Source organism: Arachis hypogaea, chromosome 15 (assembly GCF_003086295.3).
Source record: "Arachis hypogaea cultivar Tifrunner chromosome 15, arahy.Tifrunner.gnm2.J5K5, whole genome shotgun sequence".
NCBI classification, from domain to species: domain Eukaryota; kingdom Viridiplantae; phylum Streptophyta; class Magnoliopsida; order Fabales; family Fabaceae; genus Arachis; species Arachis hypogaea.
Genome location: NC_092050.1, coordinates 152923897 through 152932866, shown reverse-complemented (window position 1 = coordinate 152932866; position 8970 = coordinate 152923897).

Here is an 8970-nt window from a genome sequence, read left to right as displayed (position 1 = left end):
AAACTACATGTCCAATAACTTGAACAACTTTTTAAATGTTGAAAAAAATTCTAACAAAAATAAAAAATACCTAAAGAATCAATCTAATCTAATATACTCACAGACATTCATAGTAGGTACGGAGAAAAAGAAGCGCACAAACTCTTGTTTCTTTCGCATTGAAAAAAAGAAGTGCACAAACTCTTGTTTCTCTCTCTAGCTACGTCTGTGCCCTATCCAGCGCTGGCATCCGCCATCGCACGCTAGGGGTGAATGTGGATCGGATTGAATATGGCCAAAATTTCGATCTGATCCGTACTAAAATCATTGGATCAGATCCAATATTTGTAATTTTTTAGCTTAGATCTGATCTGCACATTTGCGGATCGGATCGGATATCGGATATATCCGCAAAATATAAGAATACTTTTTAAAAACTTATTTTTATTTAAAAAAACATCAATAAAATCTCTTTTTCTACTCTTTTAAACATGTTTACTTTTAAAACGTGACTACAGTATCAAACTATTAAATATTATATTTTCACAATGGTTTTAGAAATCAGATTTTAATGTGATGTTTTATAAGTATAAATAAAAAAGAGAAAATCTAGAAAATTAATTATATGTTCAGCCAACTTAAACAACTTTTTTAATTTTGAAAAAAATTCCAATAAAAATAAAAAACACCAAAAAATCCAATCTAATTTAACGCTTACACACATTCACAGTATGCATTGAAAAAAAGAACCGCACAAACCCTTGTCTCTCTTTAATTACGTCTATGCCCCACCTAGTGCCGCTGTCCGCTGCCACACGTAGTGCTATCCATTCCTAAAACCAATGCTGTCGTCCTTACTGCTGACCACCGCCGCAGACATGTGTCCCCTCCATTAGCCAACGCAGCGGTGCGTAGCACCGCAGTAAGATCCCCTCGCGAACGCATTACATCTGCCACCGAGGAGACCGCCACACGTCCACTACTATTGTCGTGTTGAGATCGCGTCGCTTCTTCTTCTTCTTGGTTTTGGACGTTGTTTTTACTAAATTTGAATGTTTCTTCTGCTAAAATTTGGATTTTTTAAATCTTGTTTTGGATGTTTCTTTTGTACTTTAGCGGATGTTTCTTTTCTGCATTGGGAGAAGTTTTTTTTATCTTATATTTTAGATTTTTCTTTTGTGCTTTTAATGGATGTTTCTTTTTGGCTCGTTCGGATGTTTCTTTTCTATATTGGGGGATGTTTCTTTTCTAGGGTCTTGTGAATTGAATGGCTCAGTTCGCAGGTCAGGTGGTTAGCTGCGATCGACGTCAAGTGTCCAGTGGTGCGACGAAAGGTGCTGCATGGAGAGTCGCGCCTGTCACAGTGGGAGAAGTTGCTCTACGGATTGGTTTTTTCATTGGCGCGTGTAATCCTAATTTTAAAATTAAAAAAAAACAATGATTTTAAAAAGTTGTTCAAGTTGGCTGGTATCTTAGTTCGTTACCTAGCAGGATTGATAAAAAAAGATACGTTATATTTACAACTTAGTGATTTTATGTCAAGTAGACGATTTTACAAGGTCAGGAGTGTTAAAGTTGCATTTGTGACAAATTTATGCATAGAGCAAAAATTTGGTTTTGGGTAGGGAGGAGTTGATCGCGTTCATATTAGAGACTGCATAAGCAAAAACTTGCTTGTTGTTTTGTAATCCTGTTTTTAATGAAACATGTCTCTTCAATGAGTTTGTATAGATTTGTAACATTCACTTTGAATTTAAGAAAACTATCATAAGCTCTAAATTGGTTGGAAAAGGATTCTAGTGACTTATTGATAGATAAAAAGTTTTTCAATGATCATGATTAAAGACTCTAGAAAAGAATGTGAGTTTCGTCCTACTTGCATAATGATATTGGTTATGTTTATGCCTGGCATTTTGGCAAGGATGACAATTTCATCACACTTGCTCAATACTATCGACGATGTGTGGATATGATTGTTTTGTCTCGGTCACATTATTTTCCAATGTAAAGTATGATTAGACACTTACTCCTAGATCAGTTGATCACTATGAAATTGTGACAAGACACTTTCTCTCCTATGGTAGAATTCTGGTAGGACTGGCAAAACAGATCAAATTTATCGAGCCGGTCTGCCAAAACCATCAAAAAAGTGGGCCGAGTGGGATTTTAAACTCGCAGGTTTTGGTGGGGCGAGGCAGGTTGGCTCAGCAAGCTTGCTATATTATTTTTTTAAGGACATTCTAATAGTTAAACCCAATCATATAAATGTCTAAATTAAATGGGAGAAAATTAGGATTTCAGTTTCACAGTCTCACAGTTTCGCTGCCTAACCACACTCTCTCTTGGGCACACAACCTCACTCACGGTAGAAATGGATTCCCTCAATTTTTTTTCAATTGAAGGAGAAAAGTGCGATTTTTAACCCTTCAATATTTTTTCTCTCATATTTTCTCTTGATCCCACATATAAAATATTTGGCGAGAGATTAAGTTTACTCTCAAGTGAAAAAAAAAATTGGAGATGATCCAATCCCACTCATAGCCCTGTGCCCTTACTCATGCTTTCATTCAACCATTGTCGTGCTCTCTTCTATGGCGGTCGGCCACTCCGGATCTCCCTTACAACTCTGACTCTCCAACTATCACAGTTCTCCGGCGACGTGGTCTGCTCTATCAGATCTCCCTCGTGTCTCTCTTTACTCCGTCTCTCTTTGTCTCCATCTCGCTCACTCTAGGATTTTTTCTCTGTGGCGACGTCTTTCCTTCTCGTTTGTCAAGCACGCACCAGATCTCCCCTTCGTAACCTCGCCGTTAGAATTAGATTCGTTGCCCAAAATTAAAGTCACAACCCATTGTTGAAAGTCACAGAGTTACAAATTCGTCATCGCAAATTCACCATTGCAGTTGCGCCTCCTTTTTTGCAACGATGTCACGCCTCTTCTTCTGCGGCGACATCAAAGCAATCACAGATTCACCATCGATTTTTTCTGCTCCTGCTTCTCCTCATCCTCATTTGTTTTGCTTCTTTCTTCTGTTGTATTTTACTCATTGATTATACTAAAAAAATTTGATTGTGAAAGAAATTTCAAATTGGGTAAAATACTAAAATAGTACTCGAAAGTTTACAACACTGACAAAAATAATCCAAAAAAATGTTAACGATTCTTGAAAGATTTAAAGTTGTGATAGAAAGAAGTAGATATTAAATATATATTTTAAAAAAGATTTTAGAGATCATATTTTAATACGATTTTTTGTAAGTATCATTAAAAAAACAATTATTTTCATCTTTTAATTTTATATCAAGTGAATTTTATAAAAAAAATTTAATTGTAAATGACCAAATTTTTTTTAAAAAACAAAAAATCTAGGGATTAAATTTTGCTTTGAATTTTTTTGTGTATTTTTTAAATATTTATTCAAATGTTATCACAAAAATTCAAAATAAATAAGTAAGTTGTTTATTAAACATTAAATTTTTTTTATCATTTATAAAAAAATAATATTTAACCGTTATTTTTATCATATTTCAAATTATTAAAAAACTATTTTATTGATATCTTTCAAAAAAATTTTTGTTAACGTCTAAATTTTTTAGATATCGAATTGGTAATTAACTCTTCTAATTATCTGTTCTGATGATGGGTTTCGATTGTGCAAAAGAAGTTAATCACACCAAACTGTTCGCTGTTAATTACCAAACTTCATAAATGATCCATGTGACTATGTGAGTATGTGACTATTTGTCAACAAACACTTTCCATGCGGGAGAAAATACTGTTAAATAAAAAGGAATTTTTCTTTTATATATAAAAAGCACACTTTATTTACAACATGTGTAGATTTTTCTCACCATGTATAAAGAAACTATATAGAAAGTCATGTACACATAAATATTTGATGGAATAGAAAATTAGTGTAAAATAGTTTAAGATTATTTTATTATATATTTTTTAATTATCGTTTTTTTGTATTAATTAATTACTACTAAAATAATTGAATAATACTAAACGTACTGAATATGTAATTATAAATATATGCAATAATGACGAAATTTATAGCGTGGATAATAGAGTCATGATCCCCAATATTTTTTTTTTTAATTTAGTAATAAAATTACATAGAACATAATTAAATTTCAGTTGGTTAAAGTCCTATATAATCATCCTAAATACACTGTTCAATTTTAGTTCTTTCATTTAGTTACTATTTTTTTTTTCAAATTGCTTGGACTAATATTAATGGACTATAGATAACAATGAGTATATGCAGGAGGAGCTTAAGTTTAATTATCATATGATTTTAGTTGTGAAATATATAAATGTATGAATGTTGGAATTTGAAAATACACTTTCTGTCTAATTTCTTACACGTGATAGATTTATTAGTTGTCAAGAGAATTAAATAAAAATATAATTTTTTTCTTATAATATATATATATATATATATATATATATATATATATATATAATATGATCATATTTTAATCATTAAAAAATTTAAATAAAAAATATATATTATTATCTCATCTTATTATCTATTATATTTATCTAATTTTAGAGCCAAAATGTGCCACATGTCACTTTCTTATTGTAATTGAAATTAAATCTTTTTCTTCAAAATTAAGGAATTTTCTTCTCTTCCTTACTAATTTTACAAGTAAAATGTGCCACATGTCACTCTCTCATTGTAATTGAAATTAAATCATTCCCTTCAAAATTGAAGAATTCTTTCCTCCTCCTTACTAATTTTATAACTAAAATGTGTCACATGTCACTCTTTCATTGCAATTGAAATCAAATCTTTCCCTCCAAAATTAAAGAGTTCTTCCCTGCTCCATCTTTCTTTCTCTATTTCTCTCATTCCTTCAACAATTATATCTATTTTATATATCATTATCAATATCAATGATCAATTACTAATTTGACAATTAAAATGTGTAACATAACATTCTTTAATTGCATTAAAATTAAAATTAAAATATTAAAATTAAAATTGAAATATACCTTATTATGTATCATATATTACTATCTAATTTAATAATCAAATGTGTCACATGACAATCTCTTATTAAAGTTGAGAGAAAATATTTTTATCAAAATTAATAAACTTCCTTCCTAAATTTTCTTATATACATCTCTCCATTTTTCTATTGCTTTCTACTTTTTTCACTCTATATATAATTTATATTTTACATTAATAATTTAACAAATCAAAATATGTCATCTGATATTTTTTTATAATTAAAATAAAAAATTTTCTTTCAAAATTAACAAACTCTCACTCTCACTTTCGTTCTTTATCTTTATCTTTCTCTCTCTTTTCTCTCATTCTCTATTTTTCTATCTTTCTCTTCTACAGAAAATAAAATTAACAAAATAATATAATTTAAATAAAAATATTATTATTATTGTTATTATATACATAATTTTTTAGTTTTTTATTTAGTTTTAAATTTTTATCATTTATCTTTTTAATTTATATTTTTATTTTTTTCAAATATTTATTACATATAATTTTGAGAGAATACTAATATTATAATTAAAAGTTAGAATCAAGATTTAATTATTTAAAAAAAATAATTTTGAATTGATTTTATAACTATCAGTATAATTTTTTATGCTAATATCTAATTATATTTTTATATACATAGAGAGAAAAAATATTATTTTTAAATAGTAAGTATAAAAATGAATTATTTCTATACAGACTTAATAGTTAACACCTAATTAAATGTAAAAAGTATACACGTTAAATTATTTTAAATTTTAGATAATAATAAATGTTAAAATTAATTATTATTAAAAAGTTAGATATTTTCATATAAAAATAATAACTAAAAATTTTATTATTTAATTTTTTATCTACAGATACCTTAGTCTTCTTAGTTAAAGACTTTTGTCAATCTATGACTTTTTTTTGTAAAAGTAATTTGATTTTATAAATTTTTTATGCCATACATAATCTATACTATTAAAATAAAATAGACCGTAATTTTATTAAATTTATATTCCCATAATATTATTACGGATAAAAATACTAGTATACACTAATTATAGAATTTACGACTCAATAATCTATAGTAGCATCTAAAATTCAAAGTGAATCACTCAATCATTTATAAATTTATAAGAATGTCAAAATAAAATACTCAACCAGTTTTATCAAAGACAAAAATCAATAATTAATAAGAATCCACCACTAACAATAATATCATATTATTAATTATTTAACATGCATCAATATCAATGAAAACATTAACAACTTAACAATTGGAACCAAGAACTAATTTGTTCATGTTTTGCAAATTGCAATTTGACAGACTATAATAATAAAATAACAATTAAAAAAATTAACGTGAAAATTTTAAGAAATTAAAATAATCCAGGCATGTAATAATTTGAAGGATTAAAATAAAAACTTTGCTGATTTGTATTCCTCTAAACTATAGTCCCAATCTTATAAGCTACTGGTTGAAATTTTTCGTTCATTCAATTTTAATTATATTAGTAAAATTTAAAATGTACTCCCCTATATAATAATTTAAATCATCGAAACAAAAACAAACTAACATCATAAAATTATTCAACATAAATCAATAATATATACCCACAAAAATCTTTTATGGTGCACCATCAAGACACATCATTGAACTCGATCAAATATCTTTTACTACGAAAATTCCAATAATATTTAAATACAACAAATATATGAACAATTAACCAAGAATATTAGATATATATATATACAAGTGGACAATATAAAAAGCCAAACAAACCAGAATCATAATGTCCACGGTCGTCTGAAAGAAGACGCATCTTGAAGTATTTCACGTGTTTGGGCAATTATTATTATCACATCCCAAATTTTTGGCAATAGATTTTTATATCATACATTAATTTGATAATAATAATTAACAATATATATTAATATGTACCTTTTCTGTAGTTGTGGACACTACTTGACTGGATGTATAGTGAAAATCACAATATTTTGGGACCTAGCTACATATATAGCTTTACAGGATTTTTTATTTTTATAAATTAAATAAATATAATAATTACTAAAATAAATAATTTTAAAAATATTTATCAAAATAAATATCTCTTATCTTGTTTACACTATAAACAAGATAAAACAGATGTATGCGACACGTATTTATCTTGTCTACAGTATAAACGAGATATATGTACTTTTTTTAAATAAAAATAATAAAAAATATTAATAATATCAATAATCCAAACTTTTAGCATGCAATTAGTACATAAAAAAATTGGTAGAAGAGATTAAAATGGATATGTTTGATCAATTTTAGTCCATTTTAAATGATAGGAATTAATACGTTTATTTGAAAATTATTAAACTCTCCACTATTAACACGATTACCTCTCTTCTAATTACTCGCTATTTAAAAATTTAAAATATAATTTAAATACACGTAATTTATTTAACGACCAAGTTAATGCATGTCACTACTCTATTAGTATATATAATATGAAATCTTTTTTACTTAAATTATATTTCAAATTTGTATGTACAACAAATAAAATTTATATGTACTCTTGTACAATAAACGAAAAAAAAAGTAGATAAACATGGAATAAACAAATATATTAATAATGTATAGTTAAAAATATATTTGTAATGGCCATTATTAATAGTGTGGTGAAAATATATTTGTAATCACCCATTATTAATAGTGTGCTGGAAATATATATATTTGTAACTACCCATTACTCTTTACATGTTATTTATTTAACGGATAGTTACAAATATATTTCCATCACACTATTAACAATGGGCAGTTAGTCACCAAAAAATTAACAATGGGCAGTCCACTATTGATAATGGATAGTTACAAATATATTTCCAACACACCACTAATATTGGATAATTATAAATATATTTTTAACTATACATTATTAATATATTTGTTTCTTCCATATTCACCTACTTTTTTTGTTTGTTGTACAGGAGTACATATAAATTTTATTTGTTGCATGGAGTACATAAAAATTTAAAATATAATTTAAGTAAAAAAGATTTCATATTATATACCAATAGAATAGTGATCTACATTAACTGAGTCATTAACTAAATCACGTATATTTAAATTATATTTTAAATTTTTAACCCAGTGGATGATTAGAAAAGAGATAACAGTGTTAATAGTGGGCAGTTTAATAGTTTTCAAGTAAACGTGTTAATCCCTGTCATTTAAAATGGACTAAAATTGATCAAATATATTCATTTTAATCTCTTCTACCAACCTTTTTATGTACTAATTGCACGCCAAAAGTTTGGATTATTGATATTATTAATATTTTTTATTATTTTTAATTTTTTTTTAAAAAAAGTACATATATCTCGTTTATAGTGTAAATGAGATAAATACGGATTGCATACATATGTTTTATCTCGTTTACACTGTAAACGAGATAAGAAAGAGGTATTTATTTCGGTAAATATTTTTAAAATTATTTATTTTAATAATAATTATATTTATTTAATTTATAAAAATAAAAAATCCTAGCTTTACATCAATTATTAATTTATTGTGTACAATTTTGCCTTTCTCTTAGAAAAGACATTAAAAAATCTTAAAATATTATAAAAGAAAATGCTTGTATATATGGAGACACACAAATTAAATTATAATCATCATTAATCATTGTCAAAGTTTGTTAATGTTAGGAGAAAAAAATTTAAAATTATTTTATTTAACTCAGCATTTTATTTATATAATATTTATAATTACATATTTATTATATTTATAATTATTTAATTATTTCAACTGTAATTAATAAATATAAAATAAAATAAACAACAATTAAAAAAATACAAAATAATTAAATAATTTAAAACTGTATGTTTTCGATTAATTTTCTATTCTCTTCTAAACAGTTTTGAAATTTTTGTTACAATATAGAATATATAAAGCAGCACTTTCCACTTAATACTATAAAAATGAATTTTTGATATATTATATATT